The following is a 24,088-nucleotide window of genomic DNA, read 5'->3' on the forward strand; positions in this document are numbered from 1 at the left end:
CAAAATTGTAATCAGTTTACCTTATCCAGCTGCAGCCACCTCTTAAAACTTAGAGCCATCATTAAGAAGAGTGTACCAAAACTTCCTAGCAGCAAGGGTGTCCCATACAGCAAGCCCACTTCTAATGCTTCCCTGAAGGGCTGCATCTGAACCATGACTCAACATGTAGCTCAGCACATAATGTTTATCTTGGTGTAAACAGTATGTTCACATTACCAGCTGCCATAACAAGCAAACCTAAAGATTATATGCTGTTTTTCCCTTTCACTTCAGCACATTACTCCACAACTCCACTCTTCCAAAGATATCGCCATCCTGTTTTGACTTCTCTATACCATCCTTTGAACTGCAGCTCACAAACAAAAAAAAAACAAGAATGTTAAAATGCAGGAGTTTACAACCGGAAACACAACAGCCTTCCACTCCCCTAGAATGTTATTTCCTAAATGTTATTAGTAACTCAAGTGGGATAGCCTCTTTTATACCCTGAATCTTAGCATTACGTTTCTTTAATCATTTAACAGTAGTGCAACATGGTTTGCTTTGGTGTTGTAGGCCCCTCCTTAGGTGTTTTTTTCCTATCATCATCTCCTAACTTCAAAACTAGCAAGATATATCCTTCTGCTAAAAAAAAGTAATTCATGAGGTACTTCTGAGATACATGTGGAAGAGTTGCATTCATTTCCTGCCTTGATTAATTATTATGAAAAGTTCATATTGAATCAAAGGATAGTTTAGCATCAATTGTATAGGATGTTAAAAGAAAATGAGTCTGGTGAGGGCAATGATTTGAGTAGAATACCTTCAGAAAAATTGTAGATAAACATTGACTTGTAACTCTGGTGGCATACAGAGATAAAGCTCTGACTACAGACCAAGTGGCCTGAGTTCAACTAGCACTTGAGCATCTGATGGTATGACAGGGATGATAGGCTTGTCCATCTTTGGGGGTGGGGGGGCTGCATTGGGCATCTCCCCATGATCCTTGGAAGAGGCCAGGGTTCAAGGGGAGAATAGATGTTGTGCTGAGAGGATGGAGGAACTGAGAAAGTTAGTACTACTTGATGGCTGCAGGTGGGAATGCACATGCACTGGGTCTTTCATTGTCCTCAGCCTTTACGTAATGATGTCACCATGGGGGGAGGATTTAGGCCAAGAAAAATCACTTATATTGAAATGTGATTGCTTCTTCACTGGCCCATCTCTCCTGCTTGCCTGGCATGTAGCAAAGTCCTGATGCACCTCCTCGATGCAGGACCTTCCTGGCATGAGAGCACCAAAGAGCCACTAGGATAGAACAGGTACATGGAGATAATTAGACAGCTGAAGGCAGCTTGTTGGTCAGCCACTATAGGAGTAGAAAATTCAAGGTAGTGACTGACCATAAATCTCTTTGTTTTATGAGCCCAAAAGTTTGCCAACAATAACAGTAGCAATAATTTAAATCCATCCTATCATTCTGTCAGCGTAGACAGTACAGTGTAGAAATTCCAAGAGTTACAGCAATGATGATGGATTCTTTAGAGGTTTCTTACCTAAAGTTTCAGATAATGCTACAAGAATTACTCAGCCCTCATTAGGCCAGTCATTAAATATAATGCCCCCTTTGGCATATATCTGTCCAGACACATGCAACAACTGGAACACCCACAGTGATACCTTATTAAAAGGATGCAAGGTCTAAGCAACATATCCTGCATGGGCTGACTTAAAGTCCTGTCTCTATACTCAGTGTCCTACAGACTAAGAGTTGACCTGTGTCTGGTGTACAAGCCATCCACTGACCTAAAATCGATGGATTTACTGCATATCAGTAAATCAAAAGGCATCAGAAATACTCAGCCTAGGGATCTAAACCTCTTCTGCAACATCAACAAAACAGTTTTGAGGGATATGTGTATCTCGCAGAAGATACCACTTCTGTGGAAGAAACTCCCAATCCACATAAAACAAAGTTCAAACTTTCTATATTCAAGTGCAACTTAGATCTATGGATGGGAAACAGAAAATGTACCACATAACTTCCTCCTGTACTTCTAATGGACAAAGACAGCTTCTAAATGCTTTATCCCATGCATGGGTCACATGAAATTATCAATGGTATGATCCCAGTTATTCTCATTAGAGGTAATATATAATTATTGACCATGGGCTTGGTAAGGACAATCTATATCCAAATGGGATAGGTTATTTTGAGCATCTTCTTCTTCTTCTTCTTCTTTCGGCTTTTCCCGGTTAGGGGTCGCCACAGCGGATCACCTTGTCCGCACATTGAATGGCAGTGGAGTTTTACGGTGTCGAGCCAGCACCGGCGCCCAACCTTCCACAGAAGGCACACTCACCACACCTAGGGCCAATTTAGAGTGTCCAATCCACCTGCAGCATGTCTTTGGGATGTGGGAGGAAACCGGAGCACCCGGAGGAAACCCACGCAGCCACAGGGAGGACATGCAGACTCCGCACAGAAGGCACCCCAGCCGAGGATCGAACCGGAGAACCTCTTGCTGTGAGGCGGCAATGCTAACCACTGCACCACCGTGGCCGCCCGGATAGGTTATTTTGAGCATAAAAAGGGAAAATAGCTCAGCTTAAAATGGCCTACAAGCACAGCTAACATTATTTACTTATGAATCTATGGAAGGATCACCATCAAGTATGTGAAATGATTTGACTGTTGAACACTTTCAGGATATAACTGTTAGAGCAGATCCAGAAGCACAGGTAATAAGAACTGACCCTGACCTGTCACAAGCATTACATTTTATGATGGAAGGCTGACCAAATGCAGAAATAACATGAACTGAGGACAATCTGCAATTTCAGGAGATCTGAAGGTTCAGCTGAAAAAGGCTAGATCTTATGGCACATTGAGCTAAACTTGCTTATAAACTGAGAAAATCCACATTGCAGGATCTCTTAACAGGTCACCCATGTATTGCTAAAATGAAAGCAACTAGCCAGAAGGGTAACCTAATGGCCAATGCTGGATGAGGAGACTGAGAATATGTGCAGGGCTTGTGTACCAAGTCAGATGAATAAGAAAAAAGGCACCATTATACCCATGATAGATGTTGGGAAAGATTATACATCGGTGTCACATTGCTGTTTATGAATGAAGTATTCATGTTAGTGATAGCTGCATTTCTCAACTGGCTGAAGAATTTTATGTCTAAATCACAAGCTAATAATAATAATATGATAATTCTACTTGCTGTTTACTTATTCTGCCTGAACATATTGCCACTGAAAAAAAGAACTGTTTGTATCACATGAATTTTGTCATTTTGTTAAGCAAGATGGAATAATTCATTCCATTCTTGGAAAAGAATATCCAGCAGCAAATGGGTTATTAGAGAGATTCATAGAAGCATTAAAGCAAGTATGAAGTAACTGCCAAATTCCACACAGGAAACTGCAACTAAAATGTTACTGTCAGGAAACTGTAACTAAAATGTTACTGTCAAATGCTACATTGAAATCTTTAAATGAAATGTTGCTATTTTGTGACAATATCAATTGACTCCAGTTTGTACTGCAGGGCAGATACCGCTAGAACTGTTCTTAAGCAGCTATATCAGAACCAGATTGGACTTGATAAAATAAAGTTTTATTAGAACTATATAAAATAAACTGTACTTGCTCCATCATGATAGCATGCAACGGATAGATCGTTCACTGATGAAAATCTACCCATATCTCCAAGCTACCATTGCAAGAGGTCAAACATGCATTCCAAGAAATGTTATGAATAATGATTATCTAGTTGTATACTAAATCAAAGGGAGTGAGCCATGAAAATTTATTCATTCATTCATTCATTTGTTCATTCATCTGAATATCAATTTATCTATCTATCTCTCTCTCTCTCTCTCTCTCTCTCCCTCTCTCTCTGTTTACAGGGATTGAGGAAAACTCCTTTTCAACAGAAGCCTGCAGAGAAAAGCTCCAGAAAAAATGATTAAATATACAGAGTGACATGGACAATTTACCACAATAACTATTTACAATATACACTGTTTTATAACATATGAACTAAATATGTATGTAATACAGAAATGTAGTGACATCATACAGAGGGACAGACTTTAAAGAAGGGTAGACAAATAAGCAGAGAATCAAAAAGTGGAATAAGGGCATAGCTATTTGGAGGATAAATAGGTTTTTAACTTATGGATAAATTTATTGTCATTAGGTTCAATTCAGATTAAGAGGAGTGTAGTTCCAGACCCATACCACTCAATTGTCCAGATCTTTGCAGAATGCTCAGATTTTTGCCTAATATTTTTCCTATGTTACTCATTTAATGTGCGCCTTTCTGGTAAATCATGAAGGATGGAAGTCAATAAATAATAACAGACATTTGAGTGTCAGACTTAGTAACCTTCAGAAAATGCATGTAAATGCAAACCATCTTATTCTGCCAGCTAAGTTTATTAGAGCAAAATTTTAAATCTGTCCCTATTTTTGTGCCTTTTCCCCCCTTTATTTTTGGCTCTCTCCAGATTTCCTGGGCTACGAGGTATGTTCTGAGTTAGCAAACTGGTTGTTGCATTGCTTATATATAGTATGTTTTGTGTCTGTGACCTTATGTTTTTAGGAGGAATACATTTGCTTAAGACAGTAGATAGAGATGAGCAGCATTCTTGCTTCTGCAGTATGGTGTGCGGTGTTTGTACCTGACTGAGGAATATTATGTGCTTTAGTTCCAGCCATAATGAAACATACATAGCCTGTGTGGGGTTTTGAGGTCACATAGTCAATATATAATAATTACAGTGCAGTTTGAAATCAATACTAACTCCTAGAAGTTTGGCATTGTAAATTGCTAAATGAGTGTATCATGATGAGTTCTGATAGGGATGCTTCCTGGACCGAACATGATCAAATTTACTTTGTTGGGTTTTAGTAGAAGTTGTGAATCAGCCATTTCTCTAACTTTTAGAAGGATTCTTGAGTGGTGCATTGAAGATGAATGAGGGATCTGCCACTGTGTACAAGAGAGAGTTGTCTGCATACTGTATTAATTTGGTGCCTGAAAGTTTTGTGTGCATTTTATTAAAAGAAATGAAATGGAAATATTTTACATTTTCTTGAATAGCACTTCAAAGAGCATTGCTTGTTGTGTCTGGACACACCTTTCATTTGTCTGCTAGACAGATGAAACATAGATCATTGTGGAACTCCTAAGATGATGGGTTGAAAGATAAAGTATGCCTGTGCCCATTTCATGACCTGAGATGTCTCTGTGAGATAGCTTTCAAACCATAGTATTGAAGCTGATGTCAATTTTTGTTAATTTGTGAAGTAAGAGAGGATGAGATACAGTGCTGAATGGTTTTGAAAGCTCAAAAAAGAGAAACTGTGGAGACACACTGTCCATTTAAGACCTAGACCAGTAATGTCAATGGACATTGTCACTTTGGATGAAATGAATCCTGATTCTGCTAGCTGGGATAGTGACTGTTGTTGTAGTGCCAGATAAGGGACACGAGTCACTTTGTAGTCTTGCTTTGCTCCCAGATTTTACACAAGAGGCTGCTCTGCAGAATAACGAGTCTGAAGTGTCAGTGAGCCAGGAGTTAGTACCAGTACTGAAAAAAATCAAAAGGGTTTGAAATCAGCTTCAGTGTGTCATCAACTGACTAATGTAACCAATGACAACAGTTTCAAGCCTTTGTATGAATAGAACTAGTTGTGTTCTAGTACTCTACAAGCTACTTCATCATGGATGTTATGGACTTTGAAATGCCTTCTTTTCTGCAATGATTTAGGTTCATAGGCTACCCCTAGGCTAATGACTCCTAGGGCCCTTACAAGCCTAGCTGTGCCCCCTCTCCAGCTATCTGGATCGCAATTATCAAGAGTGTCTATATGGGCAGCTGCATGTTAGTAAAGAAGTAATTAATGGATTTGCAGCATGGTTTGAATGAGTCAAGATAATACTTTTCTTATTGAAGGCCTCTGTCCCTAAGGGACATGGGGGTCAGACCATGTGTAAATATACGATATCCCATAGAATTGTCAAGGTTTCATTTAACTAGGGTCATTGATGATCTCTGTTTTACACAAATTGTAAACCTATTACACAGCACAGGGATCCTTTGGGACATATCTTTCTCTCCAGCACATTCTATTTATGTCAGAAGTGAAGTTCAGATCCCTGGATCTAGTGTTTCTGGTGCTGTTTGTTTTGCACATGTGCAACAGATCCATCAGGGCTGAGCCTGAAGAAGCCCTGTAAGCCAGGCAAAGATTCCCTCTCAGCAACTTGTAGGAGAATGAATATAGAGTCAGAGTCTTTAGGTGATCAGTGTAGGACAGGGTATTCATGCCCTGAATTCTACTGATAAGAAACCTTTTGTAGCCATTCCAGCTGTTACAAGTGTCTAGTTAGGTACATGCCAAAGGTGACACTGTAGTCAATAATAGGTCTTATAAGGACTGAGCAGAGTGGTACTGTAACTTTCTTGGACCAGTATGCTATGCTCTTGCCTATAAAGTTGGGCAACATACAATAATTTTCTTAATATCCTAACTATGTGTTGCTCAAAGGCCCAGTTGCTGTCTACATATGTTCCCAGATCTCTTACTTCTGGGTCACCTCTTGGGGGGGGGGGTTCAACAGAGTCATTAACTTGGGTTGACAGTATCCCAAAGGGCATTAAAATACATTTTTTGGCTTTGAGCTTTAGGCCATGATTTTGGCACCAGTCATTTGTCTGTGTTAAGCCCACTTACAAGATGTTTGTGTCTTGGGGCGAATCTGAAAAAGCTCCCAATTCGCAGTAATCTGTGAATTTGGTGAGCCAGAGGCCTTGAATGTTAGCCTTGACTTCTGAGAAGTAGATATCAAACCAGAGTGGGCCCCACACAGAACCCTGGGTTAAAACTCTGGTGATCACTCTCTTGGTGAAGATGGTCTCATTAATCCTGACAGTCCTTGTGATGCCAGTGCCCTGGCCCAGCAATCAAGGACCCTCAATCCTCACCACTAACACCAGGGAGGGCATCTCATATATGAGGAAAGGATAACAAATACACACAGTAAAATGCATTTTCCCTTAAGAGCAGACAGAGATCACAGTCAGTCCGGGGCTGGTTGCTCCCTTGCTCTCCAGGTCCCCAATAAAACTCCCCACTGGCACAGCTATAGGGCCCAGATCTCAGCTTAGTGGGCAAGCTAAAACCTCTAGTGCCCTCTCTGTCCAACCAGTGTTTTGTGTCCCTGCCCAAGTAGCTGACACACACATGCACTTTGAGAAGAGTTTATACAACCATACAGACACTCCTGGGGAAGGCTGGCACAGTTTCTCCAGCTGTGCCCCTTTCTCCCAGACTATATGGTAGTTCCACTTGCCACCACCCACTAATACTTATCAGCTACTCAAAGGCCCTTAAAAGGGTGTCCATTATTACTGTGCAATATTATTATCCAATTGGTAGTTGTGACTAAACAGTCAAGGCTTATTAGAGTGACTTGGTACAGGATCCTTATATACATGCAATGTACTCTTAGAACTTAACTTATCTCTATACAAAACAGCCACAGTTGAAAAGTTTTAAAATATTTAATAATAAATAATTAAAACCACAAGACAATACTTTCTACTACACAGTGCTAGTCAAGAGTTCAGAAATCACACAGACAAAGAAATACTTAAAATAATTCAGTAGTACAGTTCTGACATCACAGGAGAACACTTAGTCTAATCTTTCTAGTTCATAGCTTTTTCTAAAAAAAACAAGATAACTTACATCTAGTGCAAGACAGTGCTGTGAGTTAGATGGTCAAGACAAACAATGTTTAATGCCTTCTGATTCTCTCTGTTTAAATTGCTATTTTCAGTCCTGATTCCCATTACATCATTTCATACTTTCCTGGGGTTCCCAGGCTAACAGATACTACATAATTGTTATCTTGCACCTGCAGGAAACTACAGCCATAAAAGACATTCCACATGTAAACTCTAGTAATTATTACTTAAGTTAAAACAATAGGTAGGATGCTTCACTCCAGACTCATCGACTCCAAATTCTAACTTCAAAGGGACAGACATTAAATAATTTTGACAAAACCAGATGGGATGAAGTGTCTCTTAAAGAAAAGAAAATGTATAAAAACAAGGAATTAAACCACACCGATTTCATTCTTTTTTTTAATTAAAAAAAAAACATCAAGCAGAACAGCTGTAGGAAGGAGTAAGTGCTTTTTTTAACAACTGAAGTCTGAAGAATGAAGAAGCATTGTTAAGCGTGAAAGCTTACCCTCTTCCTACAGCTGTCAAGTTTGATTTTTTAATCTATTATTAAAACCTGAAGAATCGTAAGTGGTGTGCCTCTTTTGTGTTTTTGGATTAAATAATTTTAATTTCAAAGGACAGACAAGAAATGCTTGACTTAGCTTTCTTTACAGCAGAGGGCAATGTTGCTACATTGTTTTAAGTTCAACATTTCACAGCATATTCTTTCTTTTCAGGAAACAAGTCTGTAGTTCAGCATTTATATTTACAAATGATAGAATTATCTGCACAATTCTATCAGGCTAGGCTGGCAGCCTTCACAGTCCTGATACCTCTTGTGTGGGGATTTATGCCTATCTTAGAGAGATTTTCAACAATGCCTGAGTGAGGTATTCCATCAAATGCCTTGGCCAGGTCAAAATACACAGTATGGACTGTTTTGCCATTGTTCATTGCTACGGTGACCCTCTCAAAGAAGTCTAACAAGTTAAGTAGGTATGACCTTCCATTAACAAAGCCAAATTGAGATGGTTCCAGCATCTGTAGGTTGCCAGTGCCCTTGTTCATCATTTATATGAGAATTTGTTTCATGGCTTTGCATATCAGGCTAATTAAACTGATGGGTCTGTTGTTCCCTGGGTCAGCTGATGATCCAGCTTTGTGGAAGAAAATGACTGTTGTAGTCCCCCATTCACTTGCAATGTAGTCCATTTAGAAGCTGTAGTGGATGAGTGCCTCAAGTGGCCCTAATAGGTCCTGTTTTAGACAGTTCAAGAGGCAAGCAAGGATGTTGTCAGAACCTCTAGTAGTGGACTTCTTGGTTTTAGCAAGTACTGTCAGCACCCAGTCCCTGTTAATAGTTGAGGGATGTATGTTGGAGGGGATTTCACTTGGAGGAACTGGGGGGGTGAAGTTTGAGTTGATGTTTTCAGCCAGCAAATTTGCTATGTCACCCTGATCGGTGAAGGTGGTACCATTCACCACTGGTTCAGCCCACTGCTGTGTGTTAACATTAAGGTTCTGGACATAGCTGAAGAAGGCCTTGTGATCGTCCTTTTCCTGAGAGACTATCCTGAATTTGTAGTTGGCCTTGTTGGACTTAATAGTTTTTGTTTAGTTGTGTAAGAGGCCACTTGTCTTTAAGGGAGTTGATCTTCCTGATTTTGGTCATGAGTTATATTATTTTATTATATACCCTGTTTATGTGAGATTTTACCAGCGGGAGTTTGTTTTTAGAGTTTGGTTCGAAATTACTTCTGGTAGGAGTGGCAGCCTCTATGTAGCCATTTACATGTCTGTATAGGAACTCTGTGAATAATTCTGCATAAGTAGCTGTTGTTTCAGGGTTAGGAGGGAGCCTTGAATTTTGACAAACTGTCACTTAATAGAATGTAATTTTCCTTAGAATAATACCTTACTTTTACAAGTTTATCTGGGTTTTCCAGGCTGATATTTATTTCAAAGAGATAGCTTTGTGATCCGATCTCAGTAGTGAGGACATAACATGGGGGGGGGGGTGCAACTCTCTCCCATGTTGGTTAGTACTAGATCCAACATATCTGATCCTCTGGTTAAAGCATGCACGCTCCTTCTAGGGTGTTTGTGTTAATAAAGTACAGGAAGCATTGTGCCTATGAGTTTGAGGCAGTGTAAGTTTCCCAGTCTACATTGGAGTAGTTAAAGTCACTCATGAATAATGTGTTTGGTTGAATGGTGACCACCTCTAGTAGGTTTAGGTCAAAGTCATGAGACTCTAGGGGCATCAATGGTGACCCGTAGCTAGCTATGACATGCTGAAGGACCTTATCTGTGGAAACTTTCATGTGGACGAGCTTAGTGGTATCATCCTGTTTGACCAGCCTGGAGGCATGTTTGTTGCTAACATAGATCAAGACACCTTAACCTGTGGCCTCAGTCTGTGCTGTTGTTGGTCTGTGTGTGGAAACCACTATAGCCTTGCACTGCCAAAGTACCTTCTATGGATTTAAACCAAGTCTCAGTCACAGCACAGATGTCTACATTCTCCAGAGTGAGGAGGGCTTGAAGGATGTAGTGTTTTTTGTTTAAGCTACTAACACTGAACAGTAACACCTTAAAGTTTCTTGGAGACTTCTTACTATATTGGTAGATTTGTCTTTTTGGCATTGCCAAAAAAAGGCTTTAAGGGGGGTGAATAAAGTTTTACCCAATACTGGAAAGCCTATGGGTGACAGATGCACCGCACCCTTGGCAAAACAACGTGGTCTGTCAACCATGTCCTCCCATGCTGACATATATTGCATCCCCCTGGTGTGACACCAGAAACTAAGCCAATTATTAAAATCAATCATTTTATGTTCATACTGTGACATCATCCTTGGTGAAAGTAGAATGTTGCTCAGTGTATGGCTTTTACCTGTATGTGACGCATATTCCAAGAGATCCATTATGTCTCTTGTCATATGGTCTAGTGAGGTTTGCCTCAGGTCATTTACACCCATATGGACTATGACAGAATAATATTGGTACCTGCCTGGGGTGCATTGACTTGAGGGTGTGCATGATATTGCAGATCCTGGCTCTAGATAGGCACCTAATCATTATCTTCTCCTTGTCTGACCTGGTGAGTGAGGCATCTGTGTTGCACAATGGAGCCCCAGTGACAAAGAGTATTAGGTAATGTATGTGCTTGCCTTATGCTTTACTCTTGGAGGACCATTGGGTGTATGCTTATGTTGGTGTCTCTTTTGGTGTGTGTTTTAGTGATTGCTGAAGAACAGTGTTACCATTAGGTGACTTTGGAGGTCTTTGAGATTTGGGAAGGTTTCTTTTAAGCACCATATCATAAGACAGTCAGTGTGTGTGTGGTAAGCAATATGTGTGAAGGATGTAGTGCGGGTATTGATAACTTTGTTTATATGCAACATTTTTGCCTCCAAGGAAATTGTATATTTACATCTCTTGTATTCTGTGTTATTTTTATTAATGATTAACTGGTTATCTGAGAACATGAGACATTTGCTATATTGCATTAGGATGCCCAACTCTACCAAGCTGGCCACAGAGGCTTTAGGAAATTGCATATCTATGTTGTACAGTACTGTAATAGGGTGGGGTGCTTAGGATTAAGGATTGGGTTTTAACAGGGGTCTCCTAGGGTAGTTTCAGGGTAAAGGCCATGATGTATAGTGCTAGGATATGGTACTTGATATATCAATATGGATAGGATATGGTATATGATATAGGATATGGAATAGGATATGGTATTTGATGTGCAAGCTAGCTACTCTAAGCTTAATTCCATGCAGTGCCATGCTGTTTACCAGGTTTCATACCTAATAATAACTTTAAAGAAAAATTTGACTGCCTAGGTGTTTACTACAATACATGGTACTGCTAACCGCCACTACATCATGGGTTGCTCCACACATACTCTCCTCATTTATGGCAGAGAAAAAATCCTGAAAACTGACTCCTATACCTTCTAGCCAATAAATGACCAGACTTTGAATTCCCTGGATCACTTCCCAACTCAATGAGACTAGATAAACACCTTTTGCTACAAGACTGATGAGTTTAGAATTTGTAACTGTTGCATTGAGCAGTACACCTAATTTTATAGGTCTGCACACCCATGCATAAGGTGACTGAGTATGTGTACATCAGTTCATTAAGTGCTTGGTCTGTAGTCAGGTAGTGTTCTGTCTGTACTGGCACAATTAACACATGGCTTACGCGTTTGTCTCTGCAGTCATTTGTAGGGAGACACATCACACACATTTCCACTACATATCATCATCTCAAACTTGATTGAAGCTTCAGTTGTATTAAAAAAAGCCCAACGCTGCATCCCAGTGGGAAAGAAGGGGTAGTCACTCCCCACACACCTCTACCCACGTAATTATATAAACTAACTACCTGATTAGACAGCAGTGCAAAAAATCCTAAAGCCATACATTACTATTGGCACAAAAGTAGGAATGACACTAACAGTGAATCCCTATGGAGAACAAGATGAACCAGATGAAGATTATGGAAAGTTTGAGTTTACATTCGGTCAAGGGTAGGGAAGTGATGATGTCCAAGCAGCACCAAATCATTGCATGGGTAATACCAGATGATTGCCTGATCCGACGGCTGATCTAACAGGAGGTGATGATGACACTTTGCTTTTCTACTCCTTACATCTGCCAGTACTAGACAGAAAAGGAAGTGTACTTTTTGCGTCATGAAACTTATAACAGTAACACTTAGCACGCTCTGTCAATTTATTTACTTTCATCTTACAAATATAAAGCATCGGTTTGAAAATTTGCTTGCAACACTTAAGGCCTGTCTTTTACGATCACAAATGTGCACAGATATATACAACTTTGCTGTGATACCTTCCTCCAAGTATATATACTGTTTTATTGGTCCCATACACTACAACATTTCTGGCAGATAATGAAACGTGGCACAGTGTATAGGCGTACAGCATCTACATTTGAGTATTTCTTTGACAAAAGGTTTGGCCAGGATTAAATTTTTATGAAGTTTTGTACAGTTTCACTGAAAGTGTAATGTTGCATAAACAATTTCATGTTTTTCTCTCTTGTTATTTTACTTTTCTTATCTCATAGACTCTCAGCTGGTAAAGTGAAGAGACCATGCATTTTATTTCCGTCAATGAAAGAATGACAAGAGACCGATTAGCTTCAGAATCCGGGGTCACACTCCAAGCAAACATCTTTTATAGGCTGTCAGAAACAAACAAAAAAAAAAATAAAAAGGAGAACACAAAACAATTAAAAAAAACAGGCAAAGGATTTTTTCTTTGGGCTTAGTTTGACTTTCTTTTTAACACAATAATCAGCCTACCACTATACTGTTGACTTACATACATTATTTTCAGAACTAGATGCAAACAGCTGAACAGAAGCCAATAAAGAGTTACTTGTGTAAATCTTTTTAATGTTGCCATGAAGATGTTATCTGTATTAACCCAAAGTTACTACTGGGTCATTACTGGAAAAGGTCTATAGACTCTATGTGTTCAGTGAGCTTGCCTGATTAACAAATATTTATTATTATTATTATTATTATTATTATTATTATTATTATTGTTACATACTGTTTCTGTAGGAGTGCAAAACTTCCGAATAAAACAGAGTCAAATCAATTTGTGAAATTTAACTGTGGCTAAAACATATTTCCATTTAGTTAGTTAGTTAGTTAGTTAGTTAGTTAGTTAGTTAGTTAGTTAGTTAGTTAGGGGCATCAGGGGAGAAAAGCTTGATTTCAAAATAATTCAGTAAATGAATGACAAATTCAACACACTTGCATTGAAAACTAACTACACAGATGCACAAAAGACCATAAACAATATTGTAGAAAGTGTAAACATATTTGAAGCCTGAGAAGATGTTATTCACACAAATTTATATAGTTACATTTCTTACCTTTATTTTGATGAACTGAGCAAGATTAGAAATCTTTGTTTCATCTTGTGATTCCACTGGTTGCCAACAGTTTTATGATACTTCTCACATAACGGTTTACATTCTGATTTCTTATTTGTATTTCAGTATTACTTTTTTTTAATTTTTTGTGGTGAACTTTAACTATTAATTAATTAAAATGGCTGTTTTGTTGACTAACCCATTGTTGTGGACACAATCACATTTTAAGGCATGATTAGGGGAATACAATGACAGTTTATGGAAATGCATACTATTAAAACAATAGAGCTAAATTATATATGGGATGGGAGAGACTTTCCAAAAAAAAAAAAAAAAAGCTTTACATGAAAAAAACTTTATAATTATTGTCAGAAATTTCTATGCAAAGTGCAAAGAAATAAACTGTCTGGTCAAATGTATGAATGTAATCAATAGCTGTGTGTGCACGTATGCAATTTTTTAAATAACTATACTTTCTAAAAAAGAATAATTAGAAACATACATGAAATCAGCCCATCTGAAGTTGCTGCCAGTTCAGTCAATATCTGCTGTCTCTTCAGCCCACTATAACCCCTGACATAACTACACACCACAAGCAACAAGCTACAGACGCAGAACTAATGACTTACTTACAATTCACTGAGCAAGAGAGGGAAATTACAGTGGGGGAGGGGGAATTCCTTAATAAAGAGCAGCTCCAGCCAAGAGACAATGCTTCAGAAGTCAAGCAGTATGATAGCCCCCCCCCCCCTCCACACACACACACAGAAGAGACTATGACTCATCTGTCAGAGCTGTCACCAGCTGCGACTGCCTCTGGCTTGGCACAGTTAACCCTGTGACCCACCATACCACTATAAATCAAAGCACTGTGGAATTAGAAAAGCAAATAGTGTCTGTTGAGCAACAAGAAAGGAAGGAAAATGAAAACACAGACTAAACTAACAGGTCAGCCAAGGCATTTTTAGGTAGGGTGTTGTAAACTTGGCTATTGAAAGAGCTGAATACCAAGGCAAGGGCCAGTAAAACTGAACAAGTATTTTTTTTACGTCAAGTGATGACCTAGTATGGCAGTTATTACCACATTTCTTGTATTCCAGGCTTTTATGATTTAATCTGTGAGTAGAACTCCAATTGCCCCTCCTAATTTCATACAGTTCTGATAAGAACAAATCTTTGAACAAATAAACAATCTTGAAGAGTTTTTAGCAGTCCTGTTTTGTTTCTGCCTGTACAGAAAGTTCTCAGCCCACATGTGTACTTCAGAAGTATCAAACTATTGGAATATGAAACCATACAACTAGCCTCTTGCCATGATTTCTGAGTAAGCTTTACTTCAGGAAAAGATAAATGCGGTGATGACAACCTTCTCATATGTTGAAAAAAAATTCCACAGTGCATATCTAATATCCATTGTAACTCTGCTGTTAGGGAACTAATTTCATGGTAACTCTTTGGGCAGCTATTTTGGGCATGACACTTCATATCTGAGACATATCTACCATCTACCTCCAAATATGGAGCAAAGCTCAGGAATCATACTCTCACTTTTTGTCTTCAGCTCTCTGGTTTCCCCAGAAAATAAGTAATTATGTTTAATAGGTCTTAACAAACGAATAAATATAAATACATACATGCATACATACATAACTACTAACATACATACATACATACATACATACCTACGTACATACATACATACATACAGACATACAGACATACATACATACGTACATACATAGATATGCACATACATACATACATACATGCACATACATACATACATATGTACATACATAAATAGAGCAACCAAAAGCAGCAGACTTGGGACGGCCTCCTGTTGCAGTTTCAGATGTACACACCCTGAGTTTTAAAGACCTGTGACGCCCACTTTTTGTCCTAGACCAAGATACTGCTTCTGCGCCTTTTACAATTTATTTATTTATTTATTACATTTTGTTGACCAGGAATGTCCAGCTGGGCCAGAGGCCCATTTTCAGCGGAGGCCCAGGGAGAAAAGCTCCACAGAAAAATACAATACAAGTAGATTTTAGATACACAGATTATAACAAATTAGCATGCAATTTTACAAATGAAAAACAAACATCACAAAATAGTATGCATTTCTACAATAGCAAAAACATCACCTATCAATAAGAAACATTCCATGAGAATTCTGTGTTTAAAGGTGCAGATCCTAGGGGAAGATCTACTTTGATGAACAAACACAACAGGATAGTGGGAAACTAAAACCTGCTAATGGAGCAGCTCTGTAGTGAATAAAAAAGAAGCTGAAGTAAAGCATTATTTACAAGCTGAGAGAGCTGATGGCGAAAGTGGTAGATGGAGTAGAGATGAGTTACAAAAGAAGCAGGAGAAGAGCTTGTCCTGAGCGTAGCTAACACGAGAGGAGAGTAGGCTTAAGCAGGGGAGTGGCAGGGGCATAGCCAGTGGTTGCTAAGGTGGTGTTTTAGTAATGTTTTGAAATGATCATGTGAGGGTATGTTCCTTAGGGTTTCTGGGAGGGACTTCCAGAGTTTGACTATGGGAATAGAGGTAGTTGCAGTGTTGGTTGTGGGAGTTAGATGCCTTAAGTAAGAGTTTGTTGGAGGATCTGAGAGTTTGATGGGCGGAGTGTGGTTGAACTAAGGAGGATAGGGCAGGGCAATTATTTGGATTGCAAATTATTTTGTGGGTTAAAGCTAGATGATTGAGAGAGAGAAGGTTTGGTAGCTCTAGTCAGTTTAATGCTGAAAGTGATGAGCAGTGGTGGGATGTGAGTGGGAGGTTGGTGGCAAATTTAGAGATTTTTATGGTAACAAGATTCCAGTTTATTGAGGTCAAATTTCCGGAGGTTTGTGAAAACAATGGAACCATAGAGAAAGGTACTTAGGAGGTGTGTGCATGCAGTGACAAGATGGCATTTGGTGTTGGGAATTGCTTGGCTCTATACAGGCTGCCTAATTTGGTGTGGACTTTTTTGATGGTTTGGGCAATATGTGTGTCAAATTTGAGGTATTCATCTATGGTAATACCTAAGAGTTTTGTGTGGTTGGTGGGGGTAATTTTGGTACCATTAGCAGAGGTGATGGACAGGGAGATTTGTGAAATTTTGGATTTGTTATTTCTAAATACTATAACTTTGGTTTTGTTGGGATTTTTATATGATTTGGTGTTGAGAGAGGTATGATTCGATGTCCTGAAAAGCAGATTGCATTCTGATTTGGAGATCTTGGGTGGAGGGAGCAGAACAGATAAGGGTAGAGTCATCAGCGTACTGAACAATGGTGGCATGCTGGGTTGTTGTGCTACTTTCCTCCTGTAAGTATAGCCATCCTGCTAAAAAATAGTCTATACTGCATAGCCACACAGTCATTGATATACAGACTTGCAAATCAATGGACACATGAGTACCATTACCAATGTTATAACTGGCTTCTTTTCACAAATACACTGATATCCTGTTTATGCTGTGGTCATCTCACTGTCTATGGATATTGACTGGAGTGCTGGGTTGCTTATAATCCCCTGTGCCTTCTTTCCCCATGTAATCACCTCAGATACTCACATCTTCAGTCCTGGGGTCCATGTTTGTAGATCCAGGCATTGCATATAAGAAGTACCATTTACTTGGCATCCTGTGATTCACTAAGCACACTGTCCATCACTGCACACTGTCCATCACTCTGTCCCTCTAACTCTATCTCTGCTGTCTCCACATAGTCCTTTTACTCTCCCAAATTGCTGTGTGGGTTTGTCACTGCATCTGAAGAAGGAATGGGTTCCAAGTCTTGACTGGATTACCTGTTAGGTTCTCAGGAGGTCTGCATTCCTCACCTTAAGTCCTCCTCTGACACATGGGACTATCCATGTTTTTCATAAAATTAATTGGCCTTTGTATCCTGTTCTGTAGTTTGTACAGCAATGTAGTAATGTCTTCGTCTTACCGAGCTCAGTCAGTTGCATCCTACCTGCCTGTTGACAAATGCACTGATATCTAGACTGAAAAACATTTCTTCAGTGTCGTTCTTGAATCTGATCCTTCATTTTGTGGCTGGTATTAAGCAGTCCTTACCACCTTCTACATGAGTTCAGTAATAAACAGAACAGTGGACTATGAGAGGGGAATCTTCAGTACCCAAAGTACAAAATAAATGATGATTTTTACGATGGTGAGACACTCTTTTTGCAAAACATCCCTGATTTACTTTATACTTTGGTTTATAAAGGTTCCTTACAGGGTGTACTTCTTTTGTTTATTTTTTCATCTGACAAGTTTTTTTTAGAACTGTGTTTTATTTTTCCTGAAACCCGCTGTTTTTTTTTTTTTTTCAATTTTTAAGAGTTTACTTGGAAAACTTATATTAAATGTACAGTGTCCTAATACAGAGTTTAACATGGTAGATTTGTCAACAGCTGTATTAAAATGGGTTCTTTTTATAATCACTGCATTGTAAAGTTTCATTGTAGTTAGCACAGAGGATTAAGGTTATGATAGGCTTCATCTTGCAGCCCTGAGTTTGAGTCCTTTGGTCTTCGCTTACATACTGTGTGACTCTATGCAGTCACTTAACTGGGAAATACAGGCTTACACAGAAAATACACCTCAAACCAGTTAAATCTCAGGTGGGGAGGACATAAATTTCATATAAAAAAATAAAACACAACATAATATATACACAGTAAACAGCTATCTGCATGGCAGACAAAGTGGAATATTCCCCATTTGGGTTATAGTCATCACAGTGACATCACTACAGTCACACATACACAGACACACACATAAAAATACATACACTCATACACTTTCGCTTATTTCGAGAAAGATCACCCCTGGATGCGCAGTGGCAGACCTTGCCCAAGTCCTGCCTATAATGAGCCAATATCAATACCCACAGACAAGGGGAAGCTCTACTTTATGAATATTCATCATCTCTCAGCAGTGTGTGCATTCAATATTCACTGACTGTTTCTTGGGATGTATGAGGTTCCATCCATCCACAATCCCTTTTCCCATTTTTTGCACATGGGGTTGGGGTGTCACTTCAACAGTGACAACTATCTAGAGCCAAGGTTTACACCACCAGGTCACAGCGACTAGCCCTGCCATGGTAGTTCTTTCACACCACACCTCGTGGGACGCTATAAGACCGACAGTTATTAAACTCATTCCAGTAATGATAATAAAAAATAATGCACAAAATATCAATTATTTAAAAATATCTCAATTACTCCGATTAAGGTATGTCCAATATCCAAGAAATCCCCACAGTTCCTTATTTTTCCTATCTGGAATGTATACAATCACAAGTGTTTTCAGAACAGTCTGTTGTCATACTGAAACATTCCTAATGCATGAGTGAAATTTACACTTTTTAGTAGTCAAACTAAGAGTATAACATGGAAATGGAAGTGATCAGCTTGGTAAACACCTATCTGGTTCTTATCACATGGAATACAGGCTTTCTGTGACTGTCCGTATCCCCGCCTGTGACACTGGGTCTTACTGTCTTTTACACTGCCTTGCATGCATTACTTTTTTGTATTTGTTTATGTGCAGTTGTACACTGTTTTGTACTCACTGCTTTTTTATTTATGTGCAGTTACATACTGTCTTGTATGTACTGCTTATTGTATGTACTGCTTATTGTATTTGGTCATTTGCAGTCATGGCTGGTAATGCATTGCAGACACAAGAAATTAAGCTATCATACTATTTTTTTCTGCCTTCTTCAGGAAGGCTTCAGGACTACACTTTATTCATTTTATTTCAGACTGACTGCAAGCCAGTGATTTTGACCTCATCTTGTTTTGGCTGTTGCACTGCTTTCCAGTGTGCGCAGCCCCAGACCTAAAGGTGCTATGCTTCTCTTCTGGCATTACCCATTTCTGATATTTAAACATTTAGAACTGTGTTGTAGCCTGCTTCATATCAACAGTATGACATGTAAGTACAAATCACCAGTTAATATGCCTAGCATTAGCATTTACAGATAAAGAAAATGGCCGATCCGTGTGTTCCACATTTTGGGTTTTTGGGGATTGTGGGTCGATTATATAGTGTTTGTTATTCATTGAATTCTCTAATATAATATAGACCCCAAGAAAATTGCTTTGTAAAAGTGAATTTCGACTCACTGTATTAATATCTACCTCTATCAATGCTTCAAAGTTTTTGATCTTATGTGGAAAAAAACACCTTAATTCACTAGTTACAGTAAATTGTCCATATATATAATGTATTTTCCAGCTCTTGTACCTAGGGGTCATGCTCCAAGGTCCCTTGTAAACAGGGATTCAATTGTAATGTATTCCTGATGTCATAGCCTCATTAATATAACATACCTTCCCAAGTAATGTAAGAGTGGCCACTTCTCCTGCATGTGTTAATCAAGGCAGGAATGCCAACACCTGCACAGTCCCACTCCTGGGCGGATCTTTCTAAGATTGAACCCACATTTTTATTTTAGATATATATTAAAAATAAAGCAAACATTTGCAAAACAATTGAAGAGCCTGTTTTCTAAGTACAATAACGGCTGGTATGTGTGTGTTACCAGGAATAAAGGAACTTCAAAAGGTGGGGAGGTTTTCCTCATGACACCCCTGGGCAGTCTCGTTGTAACACCCGCCCTGTTGGGCAGTATTTCTTGTCAAAGAAACCCTTATGGCATTAATAATATAACTGACATTCTTGTGTATAAAGTATCTGTCAAAATTCACATCAGTCTCTCTTCATTTATCAGGGCTTTCTGCCATACCTCCCAACTGTACAGATTTTGGTAGAATGTCTATAATTTTGCCTCATATTTTTGGTCTGTTTTTCATAAAATTTGTGATTTTCTGACAAATCACTGGGATGACCTGAGGATTGAAGTCACTAAATAATGATATACATTTGTGTTTCAGACTTCATATCCTTCAGAAAATGCATGCTAAGACAAATTATGTTATTCTAGCAACTTTCTAAGTGTGTAAGAGCAATATTTAAAATCTGTTTCTATTTTTGGGCCTTTGTTCCCCCATTCTGTAAGGCTTTGCCCATGTTTTTTGTGCTAAGAGGATGAGAGGTATGCTTTCTGCTTTGGTAATGTTTCCCCATTGCATTGCAAAGTGCTCACTGATTCATGTTTATGTTGTTCAAAAATAAATTAATATAAAGTATCAGTGCTTAAGGTAAACACTGCCCACAATAATTACCAATAGTGGGTGAACCATCACACAAAGAATAGGTTCATAGGTTCATAGGTTGAGGCTCCCTTCACTCTGGAATAAAATCCCAGTCCAGGTTAGGCAGAGTCCCTCATTGACTCTCTTCAAGAGGAATCTTGATGAGTGGATGGGGGATCGTAGGTTTACCCAGGGTATCACTTCTATGTCACTGTTAGACAAAGGCACAGTATACTAACCTCGAAAAAGGGCATAGCAAAATTAATTTAAAATGGGTGGCAAAAGCCAAACACACTCTGGCTAGGCTTATAAATGCCCTAGGGCAGATAGCCTAGTATGAACCTATGAACCTATTCTTTGTGTGATGGTTCACCCACTATTGGTAATTATTGCGGGCAGTGATACTTTATATTAATTTATTTTTGAACAACAAAAACATGAATCAGTGAGCACTTCGCAATGCAATGGGGAAACATTACCAGTGGATACTGTTGGTTTGCTGTGCTTATTTCTGTTACTGATTATAAATAATTTTCAATTACTTTAAATTAAAGACGTACACTAGTTTCAAGTTGATACAGCTGTATATCTGATTATCTCTGCCCTGGAATGTCATTTATACTTAAGTTTAAGACTTGCACGACTAATACTTGATGTGATGACCCACCACTGGACCAATAATCAAGGATCCTCAATTCTCACCACTGGCACCAGTAGGAGCTGTACATTGGGAGGATGACAAGTTACACACACAGTATTTCCAGATGCAACTCACTGCATCAAGTGCAATTTCCATTAAGAGCACACAGTGACCATAGTCAGTCCAAGGCTGGTTTCTTCCTCTTTCTTCAGGTCCCCAATAAGATCCCCACTAGCACAGCTATAGAGTCGAGATCTCAGCTGAGTGGCCAAGCCAAGGCCTTCAGCACCCTCTCTGTCCAACCAGTGCTTTGTGTCCCTGCCCAAGAAGTTGACCCACACACTCTTTGAAGTTTGATTTACACACACACACACACACACACACACACACACACACACACACACACACACACACACACACACACACACATCTGGGAAAGGCTGGCACAGTTTTACTAGCTATGCCCCCTTTTGCCAAGACTGTAAGGTAGTTATCACTGCCACCAACCAACTTTTAGATATAGATGCGTACATATATGTGTAACAATACATAAACATGGTATTTAATATAAAAAAAATATATATATATATATATATATATATATATATATATATATATATATATATATATATATATATATATATATATATATATATATATATATATATATATATGTATGGCAGACAAATGAATAATATCCAAGATGTATATTAAAAGACTATGTAGCATCTAAAATTATGTATTAAGAAGCTATATAAAAGGCTGTGTAAAAAGCTAGGTATTATGTGTTACATATTAGAAAACATATATATATTTATTTATTTAATATCCACTAAATAAACATAAAATTCCAAAAATAAAAATAAAAAACTCTCAAGAGTATATGCGATACAAATAGAATGTTGTTTTTTTTTTTTTTTTTTTTTTTTTTATATTAAATACTATGTTTATGTATTGTTACACATATATGCACACATCTATATATATTATTTGAATTTTTTTGTGATTTGAATGATGCTCTATATATACATTTTTGAAATAGGCTCAAGTTTCTAAGATATTTTGACATTCTGACAATATCATGATATATTAGTGCTTAGTTCTTTGAGCTGTTATAGGCTGACATTGTGCGATCATTAGCCTTTAATGATTCAGTGTACTTGAACTGGTCTCATGTTTTTTAATTTGATTGATTGATTCTAATTATTAGTTAATTGAATAATTAACTATGAAGTTTATTGTATATAAGACCTCATGTTTTAAGACACAGTAGATCTGAAGAAGCGTACACTGAGTACGCGAAAGCGCTCATCCTTTCTGTTTGTTCACGAATAAACTCATTTTATTCTTCGTGGTGGTCGAGATCCTGTTTTGTTATCACATATATATACTTGGCTTAGACAGCATATTACTGACTCTGAAATAATTTCACCTTCTATAATATTATCTCTAACAGATTATACAAAAAAGCTGGTGGTGTAACAATACTATATTCAAACCATAAGCCTCCTTATTTTCATCCTACTGAAATGATAATTGCCAACTGTAAACTTAACAGTCATGAAAAGCTAAGTATCATAGGTATATAGATCCCTCCATGGAATAAAATTCCCATTCTAGAAGATTTTCTCTCCTGGACCACCAACTCTATATCTTATGAAACTATAATTGTTGGTGATGTCAGTATCAACTGGCATACCTTAAACACTGACTTACCTTCCTCAATCGTTATGGCTACCCTCAACTAATTACCGCCTCTACTCATTACAACAAATCCACAAACACAGGCAGCATCCTAGGCTGGATCCTAGTATCCAGTCCTAGTCTGTACTAAAACCCCAAAACACTCTCTGATTCTATCGGTGACCACTTCCCTTCATCCAGCTAGACAACAGAAATATAAAGAATGCCGCAGTCTCGCATTTTCAATCTTAATTTATTTATCATCTTACTCTCTGCTATAAAATGGTCCTTCCTCTTTAACTGACCACTAGATGATGCTGTTCTAAAATTCAATTCCATATTTCTAGATTCTAATTAATAGCCCAGCTCCCCTCAGGAAAAAAAAGTGAAATCTCTCCATGCACCTTGGCTATTCCATTCCACCCAAGCCCTAATGCACAAAAGGGAAGCTGCATGGGAAAATTGGTTAAAATCTCAATCTCCCAGCCAGCTACAAGCAACTATGGAACTTAACAAAAAAAAAAAAAAAACAAGTCAACAATGGCAAAAAACCCCAAAAAACTACTATCTCAAACCACAAATTCACCAAAAAAAAAAAAAAATCCCCAAAAATTCTGGGTTATCATTAACAAGATTTGTAACCCTGGTTCTCCTAGCATACCAAACCCTCGCCGTAATGACTCTCAGTTGGCAACCACCACAAAGTTCAATTCCTACTTCATAGACTCCATAGTCACTCTAACTCAAAACCAACTCAACTCAAATCAAACTCCACCTCTCTCACCTCCCCACAATAATGCTACTTTTTCTCTAATGCCTAACCCTACCTTGTCCATCAAATCTTTGTTGTCTAAATGTAAGTCCTGTTCCCCCCTCCGCAGACAACCTACCAACTGAATTCCTAAAACTTGTGTCTCACTCCATAGCCTGCCTAA

Source organism: Protopterus annectens, chromosome 12.part0 (assembly GCF_019279795.1).
Source record: "Protopterus annectens isolate FY-2018-M chromosome 12.part0, PAN1.0, whole genome shotgun sequence".
NCBI classification, from domain to species: domain Eukaryota; kingdom Metazoa; phylum Chordata; order Ceratodontiformes; family Protopteridae; genus Protopterus; species Protopterus annectens.